General features: G+C 46.4%; 1 protein-coding gene and 1 non-coding gene across 3 annotated transcripts in view; one reads left to right on the top strand and one right to left on the bottom strand.

Moving 5' to 3' along the window:
* Positions 1 to 14,215, top strand: part of Cnksr3 (CNKSR family member 3) — a 90,589-nt gene that overhangs the window by 34,801 nt on the left and 41,573 nt on the right. Inside the window, exon 1 of one of the 2 annotated variants that reach the window (XM_035440415.1) lies at positions 5,693 to 5,790. The exons of the other annotated variant lie outside the window; for it this stretch is intronic. The gene's annotated coding sequence lies outside the window, so the exon portion shown is untranslated. Of the gene's footprint in view, positions 1 to 5,692; positions 5,791 to 14,215 lie in introns of those variants that run through there. 2 annotated transcript variants of the gene reach the window in all.
* Positions 8,931 to 9,003, bottom strand: LOC113834113. The gene has a single exon (XR_003482411.1). It is a non-coding gene; the product is annotated as a small nucleolar RNA SNORD5 (small nucleolar RNA).

Below are 14,215 nucleotides of genomic sequence, written 5' to 3'. Positions count from 1 at the left end.
CAGGTGACAGGAAGGGCGGATGTGTGGCCCAGTGTCACTGCCTCATTCATGGTGTTACCACCTGCCTGTCTGGTCTGACCAGGTTAAGGAAGAACCCTCACATTGCTACTTTCCTCACTTGTGCCTTTTACACCAGGAAGCCCATGAGACAGTTACTTCTGCCTATCTCCCCTTTGTACCACAGTGTTTATGTATCATGGCACATTATATCACTACTTCAAGAAGTTTATAAAATGGCATTAAAATGAATACATTTAAAAAAAGATTTATTCTCATTTTTTTAAAGATTTATTTATTTATTATGTATACAGTGTTCTGTCTGCATGTGTCCCTGCAGACCAGAAGAGGGCACCAGATCTCATTACTGATGGTTGTGAGCCATTGTGTGGTTGCTGGGAATTGAACTCAGGACCTCTGGGAGAGCAACCAGTGCTCTTAACTTCTGAGTCATCTCTCCAGCTCTATTCTCAATTTTAATTATGCGTTTGTGTGTCTGTGTGTGTGGATAATATGTGCATGTGTGAGTGCAGGTGCCTACAGAGGCCAGAAGAGGGCATCAGGTTCCCTGCAGCTGGAATTGCAGACAGTTGTGAACCATGGGTGCTGGGCACTGAGTTCTGGTCCTTTGCCATAGCAGTACATGCTCTTAATGATGGAACAATTCAATAGGTTATACAGATTTGGCAGAATCATAAAGGTGGTATTTATATGATCAAAGTTTGGAAATAGACTTTGGTCCAGTCTGTATTTTTTTCCCCATCCTTCGATATTTGGTTTTATTTGTGAGCTAAAATCTGGTAACAGTTACAGTACTACTACATGAAGCAATATCAATACAATGGATGATGAGTGTTGGTGAAGAATTGGACAGTTGGGAACCTTTGTAAATCTCCCATAGGAAAATAAATTGAAACAGCTCTTTTGGAACAGTCTGACAGTTTCTTAAAAAGTTAAATGTACCATTCCCATAGTTACCATATGTCTCAATAAAGTACCCATGCATATTGCAACACGGATAAACCTTGAAAGCCCGCTTTCTGAGATAAGCCAGGTGTTTATTCTCATGCTGTTTATTCTCCCCCGTGTGTTTATTGAAATTCTTGTTTTCGTGGTGCTGAGGAGCACACACAAGTAGTTCCATGTGTGTGGAAGTTCAGAATGGGCAAATCCGCAGAGGCAGAAATTAGATTAGAGATGACAGAGACTGGAGAAGGGGCTGAGGAGTGACAGCCAATGCTGATAGAATTTCTTTTGGGAGGTGATGGAAATATTCTCAGCTTGAACAGTGGGGATGGTTGCACAACTGTATGAATAAACTAACAACTCCTGGGCTAAATTCAGTAAACCTAAGGTACATGAGTTGTATTTTACTGGGAAATACCTGGCCACAAGGAAGCTTGTGGCTGGCCATAGGAGGCTGTCCCTGAAGCTGCACCCTTGCTGCTGATGACATCCCCATAAGACAGAATCTCTTGTGTGTGTGGGGAAATGTCTGCCTCTCCCAGAAACCTTTTGTTTCATGGGAAGAGCTGTGCCTTTCTCAAACAGGAAGGGATGGGGTGATTAAAGCCGCATATCTTCGAATTCTCCATGCAGAGTGTGGAAAGTGCAGGAGGTTCCCAGGGGAAGGCCTTCAGTTGCTTCTTGTTTTGCCCAAAGACTGTTTTTTTGAGAATGATGGTCAAGGTCTTCTGGGGCTCTCCACGGAAACAGGATAGCAGCCCGCCGTCCCCAAGTTTTCGTTTCTTTGCCACCTCCCACGTTCCTGCTTGTTCCTAACTCCACTCCCGCCCCCAGCTCTTTCTCTCAGCCTGTCTTGCTTCCTCACCCTCTAAAATCACTAATGGTCTCTAGCCCTCCTGAGCCCCAAACCGGCTCCCAGACCGTGGTCCTGTGGACCACAGGTCATTAATACTCCAGACTCCCCAGTACTGGAGCCCATGCTGCTGTTTCTCTGGGCCAGATGATTCTTTTGTGTAGTGAGACACAAGTCAGCACATGAGCTGGAGAGCCAGAGCCACTTGAGAACTGCCTGGTCCAGTGTTTGTCTGCTGCTGCCTTAGGCTATATAAGCACATAGCCCCTGAGCTGTGTTGACAGCCGCTTATCACTTCCTCTGGCTTGTAGCCACACCTCCATGCCTTTGTTTTGACCTGAGATGGTAATGGCACACAGAGAATGTCAAGTGCACAGCCTGACCCTGTCATACATTTATTTGATCTCAGAAAAGGCTGCCCACCCCCTTTTTTTTATGCAGAAGTTTGGAAGCTATTGGGAGAGAGGTTAGCATTCTTCCAGTGGTTTTATACCTTGAAAGCAGGCCATTTTGTGTGGGTGTCCCTCCCCTCCCCTCCCCTCCTCTCCCTCCCTCCCCTCCCTCCCCTCCCCTCCCCTCCCCTCCCCTCCTCCCCTCCCCTTCCCTCAGGTCTACCTCACCACGACTGAAAGAGCCAAGAAAGACTTTACCCCTAGTTCCTGGAAGCAATATGGAATCTGTCTCTCCTCCTTTTAGAGCAGTGGTTCCCAACCTTCCTAATGCTGAGACCCTTTATCACAGTTCCTCATGTTTTGATGAATCCCCAACCATAGAATTATTTTGATGCTACTTTATAACTGTAATTTTTCTACTGTTATGAATTGTAATGTACATGTTTTTGGAGTTTTGCCAAGGGGTCGCGACCCATAGGTTGAGAACCGCTGTTTTAGCTTGCCTTAAGAGAAACTTCAGGAAGCTACAGACAGGTTCTGAACAATATCTTTTAGCTGTAGTGTGTTCTCGGCCCCACATAGGTGGGAGAGCCAAGTCTGTGTACATGGCTCTTAAGACTCTCCATGACCCGAAAGGACAGTAAGCATGATCTGCTTAAATGTGTGTGCTGTTTCCTGCTCCATAAAACTGTCTCTTCTGTAACGGCGATGGGGATACCTGTAAGCATCCTATGTCAGTCAGGGGGGTGACATCTGACCCTGAAGGCCGCTGCCCCTGACTCTGAGTCCTGGCTGTACAGAGGCCTTCCGTGCATTGCTTGCCCTCTGGTGCCTCAGCTCTTCATTTCCAAAGGGGAGCAGTCATAGTCTGCAGGCCTGGGCAGCTTTAAGCTTCCAGGTTTTATGTCTATGAAGTCTCAGGAAAGCTCATCAGGTATGGGGGTGACACTGAGCTGCAACCGTGTGAATGTGGTTTTGTGTGTTGATGATTCTCAAATTGGCTTTATTCTTTTGAATTTTCTTTCTTGGCTTTGCTGTTTTTCTTTCTCTTTTTTTTTTTTTATTTTTTTTTTATTTTGGTTTTTCGAAACAGGGTTTCTCTGTGTAGCCCTGGTTGTCCTACAACTCACTCTGTAGTAGATTAGGCTGGCCTCAAACTCACAGAGATCTGCCTGCCTCTACCTCCTGAGTGCTGGGATCAAAGTCATGTGCTGACGTGTCCAGCTTTCTTTTAGATTTTCTATCAGAGAAAAGTTGCGTCTTGTTGAACACAGTCTGAGGTGTTGGGACTCCATTGTATTTCACGTCATGGGACACAAGGGTAAGCAGGTACATATGTGGACCAGTGGAGACTATAGTTGTTAACTGACTCGGAGCAGCTCTAAGAGCTGCACCTGTATGCTGGCTCCTATAAGGTTTTGTCTACTGGCTCAAGGTTCTGTTTCCTTTCTGATATGGGATGCAGGCTGTGTGCACTCCTGGTATGCAGGCTGTGTCGATTCCTGGGATGCAGGCTGTGTGTGCTCTTAGGATGCAGGCTGTGTGCACTTTTGGAATGCAGGCTGTGTGAACTCCTGGGATGCAGGCTGTGTGCCCTGAGCCAGATGCTTTTCTGTTTTGTGAAGCTCAAAAAGCCTCTTAGGCACAGTCTCTCACTCTGTTCTACTGCAGCTCTGGGGGAGGACAGGAGAGGGATGCAGTCTCAGTCTGAGGCCACGGCTGGGAGCTGACTGATGGCTCTGCGTCTTCGAAGCCTGGCTGTCTAGTCAAATGCTTTTTGTACACACAGTACACAGAACCCAGGAGTGCGTAACACTGTGAGTGCTTGCTCTCTCTGAGCTTATAGTGGTCCTCACAGGTTAACTGTTTACAAAAGGCGCCTCTTCTTTGCTCTAGTGTGGTAGACTGTATACAGATGGTGTCACTTTCTTGCCCTAGTGTGGTGGTTTGAATGAGATGTCACCCATATTCTTGGCACGTCTGAGTACTTGGCTCCTAATTGGTGACACTGAGTAAGGTTAGGAAATGTGTCCTTGCTGGAGGAAGTATGCAGTTGCGGGTGGATTTTGAGGTTTGGAAAGCCATGTGCTGTTTCCAGTGACCTCTCTCTGCTTCCCATTTGTGGGTTCGAGATGCCAGCCCTCAGCTCTCAGCTTCAGGTCCAGTCTCCATACCTGCCTGTTGGTGGGCCTCCCTGAAGTGGACTTGAATCGTAAACCCAAATAAACCCCTTCTTTGATAAGTTGCTTTGGTCACAGTGTTTTATCACAGTAACAGTAACTAGATACCTAGTGTTGGGCTCTGATAGCAGACAGCTGGAACTGTCTGTTCAGGATAAAGGTAGGAAGAAGGCAGGCAGCATTGAGCAGCACAAAGTCAGAAAGAAGTACAGACTGGTGGAGAAGATCGGGTTGGTGAAGTGACCATGTGATCACCCTGGGTCCCTTAGCTAGTCAGAGCCACAGGCTGGGTCCTTTACCTGCCGGGGCGACAGTGGGAGAAGAGACCAAGTGCGATTGTCATCGCTGAAGTAGCAGAGGGCAGCGGGCATCTGTCAACACAGTGGCCAGCAAGTCTAGCCAATTTGGTGAGTGCCAGGTTCAGTCAAGAGACCCCCCTCATCTTAAAAGACAAAGTAGGGGACGATCAAAGACAATAGCTTGCATGGACCACTGGCCTCCATGTACCCACCCCCACCCGCTTCTCACGCTCCCTGGTCATGAGAGCTGGCATTCTCCAAGCCACAGTTACAGCAAGCAGGTGGGCATTTTGTGCTGGCAAGCAGCGGGAGGCACAGTGCATAGCTGGCAAATAGGGGAAAGTGAGGGGAGAGGGAGCAAGTTAGACAAGTGGATCTGGAAGGATCCTGACGGGTGGGGCCTACAGCCGCTCCCACCGCTACCTCTCCAACCAGCTCTTCAACCTCATCTAGGTTCTAGGTTTTTCCTTGTCTTTGTCATTCATTGAACCCTTGTGAAAGTGTGCTCCTTAGTGCACGGCAGTAGACAAGAAGATATAATGGTGAACAAGGGAGCCCGAGTGGATCTGGCTGTGTGTCTCAGGGAGGGAGGCTAGTGTGGGCTGGCGGGTGCATCACAGCCTTACCGTGACCAGCTGACCTCTCCATGCTGAAGTCAGAATTGAAGCCGGAGGATGGACACTGTAGGTGGAGAGTCAAGCTGGTTGAGAGAATCAGGTGCTGTGTGGTTGACATAGTGGCTAGGGCGCAAGGGGGCAGGAGGTGATGTCAGGGAGGCAGGCAGCGACAGATGGGTCACCGTAGGTTTTGTTAGCTGTAGATTTCATCCCTAGGGCAGGGGCAAGTCAGCAGGGCTGGGAGCAAGGGAGTGACATTCGAGCTGTGTTCAGCAGTCAGTAATGAACTCCATGTATTCCACGGTCTTTTTAAAAATTTATTTTATTTCTGTTTTTTTTTTTTCTTTCTATGTGTGTGCACACCGTTGCAGTGCCTGTGGGGCCAGAAGAGAGCGTCAGATCCCCTGGGTCTGGAGTTAGGTGGTTGTGTCTCCTGTCTTGAGTGCTGGGAACCAAACCGGTCCTCTGCAAGCACAATCTCTCCAGGTGCCTATTCTGTGGTCTTGTATATAGAGTGTGTAGAAACCATATATGTGTGAAAGATCCAGGCAGATTGAGAGGTGGAAAGTGGACATCCAGAGGTAGCATGGAGGTTCGGGGGAGTGTCAGTGGGACATTCAGGGTTTTCTTAGTAGGAGGAGGTTGTTAAGAGTCTAAACTTGTGGCATAACTACGATTTGTGCCCTTTGCATGATGAGTTGAACGGCATGTGAATTATATCAGTCAAATCGCTATTAAAAACTAGCCCCAGAGGTCAGCATGGCCTGCTGAGTCGCTCCACTGTCTGTGGCAGCTGTCTCTGGTGCCACAGCTGTTTCAGGCTTCCTCTACCCTCTGTGCACCTGAGCACCCTCATCCCCAACTCCTGTCACCTCATAGCTCAAGCAGCAGCTGCAGAGGGTGTCACTTTGTTGCCACCAGATCCTCAGATGTCCCTGAGGGCACACCAGCTCCAAACAGTTCAGCACTTCTAGGTAATGGCTAGACATGACCTTTCAGTGGTTGTGTGACTTAAGGTTAGTTACTTACCAAGTCCCTGAACCCTGGCTTCTCTCTTTCCCTCCCCTCTCCTCCTCCAAACTCTTGTCTTCCCTTCCTCCCTCCCTCCCCTTCCTTTCTCTTCTCATCTGTTTTTAATTCCCAAACTTTTAAATTATGCATTACTATGCAACTGGCCTTATTTCTAAGTGCTCTGAGAATAATAGCCTCTTTATACCTTTAATCATCCAGTTAACCCCATAAGAACAGACTGTAAAACGTTCTTGTTTTCATGTGAGAGAAGACTCAGAGAGGTTAAGTAAGTTGCAGAAAGTCACAGAGCTGGGAAACAGAGCCCGTAGAGCCCACTGCCTCTCCCCAACCTGATAAGACAGATACGACACTTCTGTCTGCAGTTACTTGACAGGTGACATAGCTTAAGCCATTTACCCCACATCTGCAGGGCTCAGCATGGACCACAATGAGTAAGTACTCTGCACAGAAGGTCTCTGCATTTCTGCACTGACTAAGCCCTCACCCCAGATTCATTTCTTCTTTGAGTACCACAGGCAAGGATCTGGTGCTTAGAGGAGGTCAGTGTCCTGCCTTAGCTGTGCCTCTGACTTCACTGTCAGTGAGCTGGTGTAATAGTAACCTGACCAGCATCCCCTGGGGCCACTGCAAGGCTCCATGGGAGAGCCTTGGACAGGTGCATTGGGAACACTGCAGGCCCTTCCAGCAGGTTAGTTGAGCCCTCAGCCTGGGTATTTGGACCATGCCATTTGATGATGATGATTGGGTTGGAAGAGGCTTATCGGGTGGCAGTTTTTCCACGGAATTTCTGGTGGCAGGCAATACATCTGGCATGTGTGGGAACTTTCCACTGGATAGGACTGACTGCAAGCAAGAAGTGAGGCTGAGGCCCTGGTTGCAGGCTTGCTGCTGGGGCCACTATGTCAGTGTGTTGGGCTGCTTGTCCCTGATGCTATGAGCTTGTTTTGTGGGGGACTGGTGAATACTTCTTTTGATCCAGTCTAAGATGACCACCAGTGACTATAGCTGTAGCCACTGTTGAGGCTTCAATTTGTTAGTATTGTTTTTAAACGTGTGTGTGTGTGTGTGTGTGTGTGTGTGTGTGTGTGTGTGTGTGTGTGTGTGTGTGTGTGTGTGTGTGTGTGCACTCCATAGCTCATCATATGCAGGCCAGAGGACAGTTTTGTGGAGTTGGTTCTCTCCTTCCACCTTTATGTGGATTCCAGGGATTGAACTTGGGTCACCAGGAAGTGTGATAAGTGCTATTACCCACTGAGCTAACTTGGTGACCTTGTTCTTTAGATCTAATATAATCTGTAATCTGGGCACAATAAGCTATGCTATAGGCACAAGGAGCACAACTGGATGCTTGAAGCATTCTTTTTGTCTCTTTCATGCTGCTCCTTCCCCACTCCTGTCCCCCACTGTGGTCCAAGAACAGCAGAGTTGGATGCAGTGGCTTGTTCTGACTGACAGCAGTTAACCTCCAGTTACCTGAGCATCTTTACCTGAGCATCCTTCTGTACTTTACGCATTTCCACAATCTGAGTTTTTGCTTCTGAGATCTAAAATTCATTTACCTTTTTCCTGGCTTGATGTTAGCCATGAGATACACATTTACAGAGGCATCCACATACATGTACATGCTCATGCCAGCAGACATACTGGTCAGTGCTGTGTGCCACCCCCACCCCCACTCCCACCCCCATGTGCTCTGTGTTATCTTTGGAGTTCATTACACATGTTGTGATGAGGGGCAGAAGAAAGAGGGCTCATGGCATTTTATACTGCGCAGTTTGTTGCTTATGGAATCTGAATTCTCATCCACTCTTTAGACCACTGGTACTTTAGTTGACTGATTTGCATGTTGGTTCTCTTTAGTCAGTCAAAAAAGCATACATTTCTTAGCTAAACTCACAGATGATTTCAGGTGATGTCTACTTCTGTCCTTTCTCCTGTCCCCACTTTGGGCTCTCTTTCCTCCATGACCAACACAGAGGATGCTGGGAGAGAGGAGGATGCTGGGAGAGAGGAAGGTGCTGGAAGAGAGGATGCTGGGAGAGAGGAGGATGATGTTGGGGACTTGGAGTGCTGGGAGGTGGAGGACAGGTCCTTCCACAGTGCGGCAGGTTGTGTTGAATCTACTTGGGTGGGAGAGGCTGCACCTATGCAGCCAGTTTCTCTGTGTAAATGTACAGGAGGGTCATTATCCAAAGGTCAGAAACCTCAGTGCAGGCAGTCCTTGAGTATCTGTGTTCTGGGTGATGGGAATCCTGAGCTAAGTTTTTTATTCTTGAAATTCTCCTGCATGGATGGATGTGTTTGTTAGTGCCGTATTTTCTTCAGGTACATACTGTCTTCCATAGTGAATCCCAAAGGGTGGTTGCCTCCGTTGCTGTCTCCAGAGTGACGTTAGCTTTGGAGGATGTGGGTTACCAGTGTGAAACAGACTTTGCTTTGGGGACAAAATATCTTCATACTTGCTCTCCCTGCACTTGACCTCTTGTAAGTTCCAGTGGTGGGCTACATGCTGTGTTTTTAGGAACTCTTCCTTGGCATACAAACCAGCTTTTACTAAATGACTGTGGCTCCAAACTTTATTTTTTTCTTGCCACTTCTGTCAGAATTAAGTTTTAGGTCACGTCTGTATCATTCAGTAGTTGAACAGTTTTAGTTCGTCATCTGAATCCAAACTTTTATCTCATCGTTAGGATTACTTTTTTTCAAATCCCAACTTGGTTTTCCTAAGAAATGACTTGCTCCGTTCCTTTGCTTCAGAAATCAGGAACAACAACAACAACAACAACAACAACAACAACAACAACAACAACAACAACCCCACCTCAAGGAAAAAAAAAACAAAAACCAGAGCTCTGGTGGGTCTTCACTGAGCTTCAGGGCTAGATCTCCAGCATTGTCTGGTAGCTTCTGCTTGGGGATGGAAGGGTGGACGAATGTAGTCTTTGCTTTAGCAGGTAGGGCATGGCAGCCTGGTTGACAGCCTTCAGCTCATACAGGTATGACTCAGTAGAAAGCCTGGCAGCCCTAACCAGTTTTTAGGTGTTTTTCTGAAGGCTAAGTTCCTTCATTTGCTAATTATTGTATAAGCTCTGAGGATGTTTGGAATTTAGGTTTTGGGTGATTTCTTTCCTCTTCCCGTAGAAGTAAAGGTAATCTATATGGTTCACTTGTCTCTCGGAAACATTCATTCTTAGATTTGAATGAATTCTCAGATGTTCCAACCCATTGTGTAGACCTGGTGTCTGGTCCTGGTGCCCTTTCTTGAGTAGCTTCAGTCAGCAACCTCTCAGGGGGACTGGTCAGACCAGAGCTGCAACTGGTAGCCTGTGAGGATGTTGGCTTAATGTATGCTTTTGGATCTGCAGGTGAGGTGCCACACCCTGCCACTTAGGCAATATGGCATTCAGCCTGGATGGCATTCAGGTTAATTTTGTGAGATAGCCAAGGGCACAGGGCACTTTCATTAGGGGGGTAGAAATGCTTAGAACATGAAGACCATGTGGATCCATGGCTGACTTTACACACCAGTCAAGACTCACCAAACTGCATATTGGATATTGGCAAATGTTACTGTGTAAAAATTATGCTTCAGTAGATAACTTTAGGCAAATAACAAAAAGTTAAAGGGAATCTTCTGGAACATATTCAGATCTTTAAAATTCATTGTAATCAATCATAGAAAAGCGATTTTCTCAGCTGTATCAAAAGAAATGAAAGTAATTAGGTTCACTTAATTTCAGATAGACCTGCTGGGTCTGTTTTCCTGCCTGGTTGGTGTGTCACCACTGTGAATGTGTCACTGCTGGGAGCTGCAGCCAAGTGGGCTTTCTCTACAAAGGGCCAGGCAGTCAGGAGCTCAGGCTCCCAGGCTCAGCCCGACCTTCACACACCCACTCAGCGCTGCTGCTGTGCAGACGCAGCCAGAGTCTACATGTAAAGGGGAGCATGGCGGTGTTCACTGATACATCACTTAGGAGACAGGCTCACATTGGACTTGGCCTTGGGGTCTATTTGCTGAGCTGTGGGGGTGCCATTGGGACTTTTGGGGAAACCCATCGAAATGTGTATTCTTAAGAGAACACTTGTCCGGAGAGCAGATGGAAGGTGGGATTGCAGAGATATTTGCAGGGTGCCTTGCTCACCCGGGGGACTTGGCTGTATGAAGGATGGGACGGGCTTGCTCAGAAGGACTTCCAGGAGATCCGTGAAGAGGAAAGAGGGACTGACTGTAATACTTGCTTCTAGATTCCTGTAGAAACCCAGGCAAGGGGTTCTTGCCTTATGACAGTTCTGATGAAAAGGAGCGGGCAAGGCTGTGTTAGCTTCTGTTCCTATAACAAGATATCTGAGATAACCAGCTTCAGAAGAGGAGATGGTTATTTTGGCTCACAGTTCTGAAGGTTTTGCTCCTTTGCTGGTTGGTCTGTTGTTTTTGAGCCCGCTTGGTGTGGCAGCACAGCATGGTGGAGCATGTTGCAGCTGAGGAGGCTGTATACCTCTTGTCAACTCGAAAGTGAACCAAATAATCACTTCATGGGCGTGTCCTGAGTGGCTCACCTTCCTCCCTCTGGGTCACACCTTTGAAAGGTTCCATCACCTCTCAACAGTGTAGGGTAGGGACCAAGACTTTTAGCATAGAGGCTATGCTTTGGGGAACACATACCCAAGCCATGTGACTGATGAGGGATGCCTAGCAGATATAGGCAACAGAATGCAGAGATGGACCCTTGAGAGAGAGAGAGAGTGAGAATAGCAGGGAAGATGGTTTCAAGATTTTAGTCTGAGTGCTTGGTCAATTTCAAAGTAATTAACCCAAATAGGGAAGGTGAAGAGGCAACCTGGATGAGGAGAGATACTTCGAGTATTATGTTTTAAGCTTCAGAGTGAGAGAGGAAGTAGCCTTTCTACACACATGGGTCATGCTTGTTTGATTGTGTGCACATGGCCACAGTAAGAAGTAGACATTTAGGGGCTGTAGAGATGTCAGCATCTAAGAGTCCTTACTGCTTCCAGTGGACCCAGGTTCGGTCACCAACATCCACATGTGACTAACAGCTATCTGTCACTGTAGTCCCAGGGAACTTGATGCCCTCTTCTAACTGTGTGGGCACCAGGCACACATGTGCATATACATACATGCGGGCAAAATGCTCATACATACAGAATAAAAATAGAGGTAATCTATAAGTAATACACATGAATGCTGTACTGCTGGGCACTTCTGTTATTTAAGAAATAAAACATTTCTAGAAGACAAGATAGCGTTTTAAAAATATTTTTAAAACCAGAAAGCATGTATATTAGTTACTTTTCTTTTACTAGGTTTATTTTATTATTTTAATTGCGTGTGTGTGTGTGTGTGTGTGTGTGTGTGTGTGTGTGTATGCACACGACAAATGAATGCACATGCCCACAGATGTCTGAGGTGTCAGATAGCCCTGTAACTGGGGTTACAGGCAGTTGTGAGCAGGTATGCATGCTGGAACTCGAACTCAGGTCCTCAGGAAGAGCAGTGTGTGCTCTTAACTACTGAGCCATCTCTCCAGCCCCATAGGTTACTTTCTATTGCCATGGTAGAATACTACAGCCAAGGCACCTTATAGAAGGGAGGGTTTATTTGGCTTATGGTTCCAAAGGGTTAGAGTCACCATGGCAGGGAGACAGCAGACATGGCAGCTGGAGCAGCTGGAACTAAAGCAGGGAGTAGCGAGGGTAAACTAGAAATGGCATGTGTCTTTACACTCTCAAAGCCAACCTCCAGTGGCATACTTCCTCCAACAAGGCCACACTCCCAAAACCTTTCCAGATAGTACCACCAACTGGGTAGCAAGCATTCAAATGCTGGAAACATGTATACGTGTATGTGTTTGTATGTGTGTAGGTATGTGCATGCTATGGAGATCAGAAGATAACTTGTTATATAATTAGTTCTCCCCTGTCACTATTTGGGATTGAACTCATGTCATAAAGCTTGGTGACAAATGCCTTTATCCACTGAGAACAGCCTTGCTGGCCCAATTTTGATATTTTTAATAGCTTGCTTTATATTAACTTTGAAATATAGCCACAACTGTAAGAATCTCTTTAGGACTCGGTGTGACAAAAACTAATTGTGTTATAAGTGAGTAACAAGCATTATAATGGGCTGGAGGGAGGACAGGGAGTTCAACCCTCTCTCTTCTCAGAGTAGGGATGCTCTTTGGGTCCCAAGCAAATAAGAACTTTGCACACCCAGTGAGCGTGCCAGAGTTGGGTTACATTAGTGAAGCTAAAACTCTTTCTGATGTTTCTGGGTCATGAAACATAAGTAGCATTCTTGTGTTTTCTTAATCTGCCACATGGAAAACCTCGTCTTCCCTGCAGAACAGGAGATAGAGTTAAAGTTCCTGCTGGTTGATAAGGACCTGTGCCCCACTCCCTACCCCATCCCACTCTGCCCTCTATTTTGCACACCACCACCAAGAAGAGGCTATACAGTCTGAGGTTGAGTGTTGTAAAGTTTAATAAATGGTAGGGAGGCCTGTGTGGACACAGACAGCAGGGTACCAGGCAGAGAAGGGGCAGAAGAGGGATTGTCATAGATGCCAAGAAGGTCAGAGAGAGAACATGCAAACATGGGGACAGATGGGTGACAGAGACAGACAGGAGAGAGGAGTTGTTTTTCTTATGACAGAGACTGTAGATTATCCATGGCATTTGACAGATGTTGGGTCCTTAGAAATGACTTTATTTATTTATTTATCTATCTATCCATCCATCCATCCATCCATCCATCCATCCATCCATCCATCCATCCATCCATCCGCTTTAATGTGTGACTTTAGCCAGCAGAAAGCTGGGGGCAGGGCCTAATTGGGAGCTAGTGGTTGGTTATTCTTGAGAAATGCGGTCTTTTATTTATTTGTTTTGAAGTCACTCATTTTTGAAGGGGAGACTACAGAAGCCTTTGAAGAGGAAAGATTGAAATGCTAGGATTGGTGTGCACATCGTTGTAACTTCTGGAGGAAGCGGAAGGGAGTGGCTTTGACCCTTGAGAGCCCCGAGTGAGAAGATGGAGGTGTATAAGCTTTGGGTGAAACTAATACATGGAAACACTTCTTTAAGAAAAGCTTCTAAATCAAATGGGGGGCCACACCCTCTTTTTCATTGAAGCAGCATTCATGGATAAGTGGGAGATGTCTTCCAAAAGGGATACCCATTCAGCCACAAGATGAATAGAATACTGCCCTTCCAGACCACACTGAGTGCTCTGTGTGCCTCTGGAGCAAGCTACAAACAAGTGAAGTCTCTGTGTGTGGTGTCTATGGGCTGATATAAATCACAAAGTATTTTTATACGATACCAACTACAAGCTTCCAAATTTGGGGATACCTTATGGAAATGGTCATCACATAAGCTTTTAAGATACCCCTCCATTTAACTTTATTCTAGAGGGGACCACCTAAGCATTTGACTGTGTCAGTGTCTTGGCAGCAGCTTCATTCACACACTTAGAAAGTTGAAGACTCAAATAAATCATGGTTTTTTTTTCAATTTAATAAAATTTACAAAGTACCTTTTATGTGTTAAGCTCTTTATAAACATTGGTGTCTAGTTTTCTTTATAGTTATGCTGTGGGGAGTGTTAGTCCCTTACAAATGAGGTACTGAGTCATTTGCCTCTCTGGAGACATGTCAGTAAGAGTGGAGCTGGGGTCAGACCACTGGCCTCCCCTCTCCCCCGTTTCTTCACATTTCATTGTGTGTTTAATTGGATTGGGGTAAATGGCATGTGTTTAACTCGGTTTTACTTAATTATATGTCTCTTATAAACTCCTCAAAGACAGATTGATCAGTAGATACGCTTGAGGGAAAGCAGAAGCAGGGCCTGCAGAAAGCTC

The sequence above is a fragment of the Cricetulus griseus genome, chromosome 2, assembly GCF_003668045.3.
Source record: "Cricetulus griseus strain 17A/GY chromosome 2, alternate assembly CriGri-PICRH-1.0, whole genome shotgun sequence".
Taxonomy (NCBI): Eukaryota; Metazoa; Chordata; class Mammalia; order Rodentia; family Cricetidae; genus Cricetulus; species Cricetulus griseus.
The sequence above is the reverse complement of the archived record's forward strand: the minus strand, read 5'-3'. Positions and strand labels throughout refer to the sequence as shown.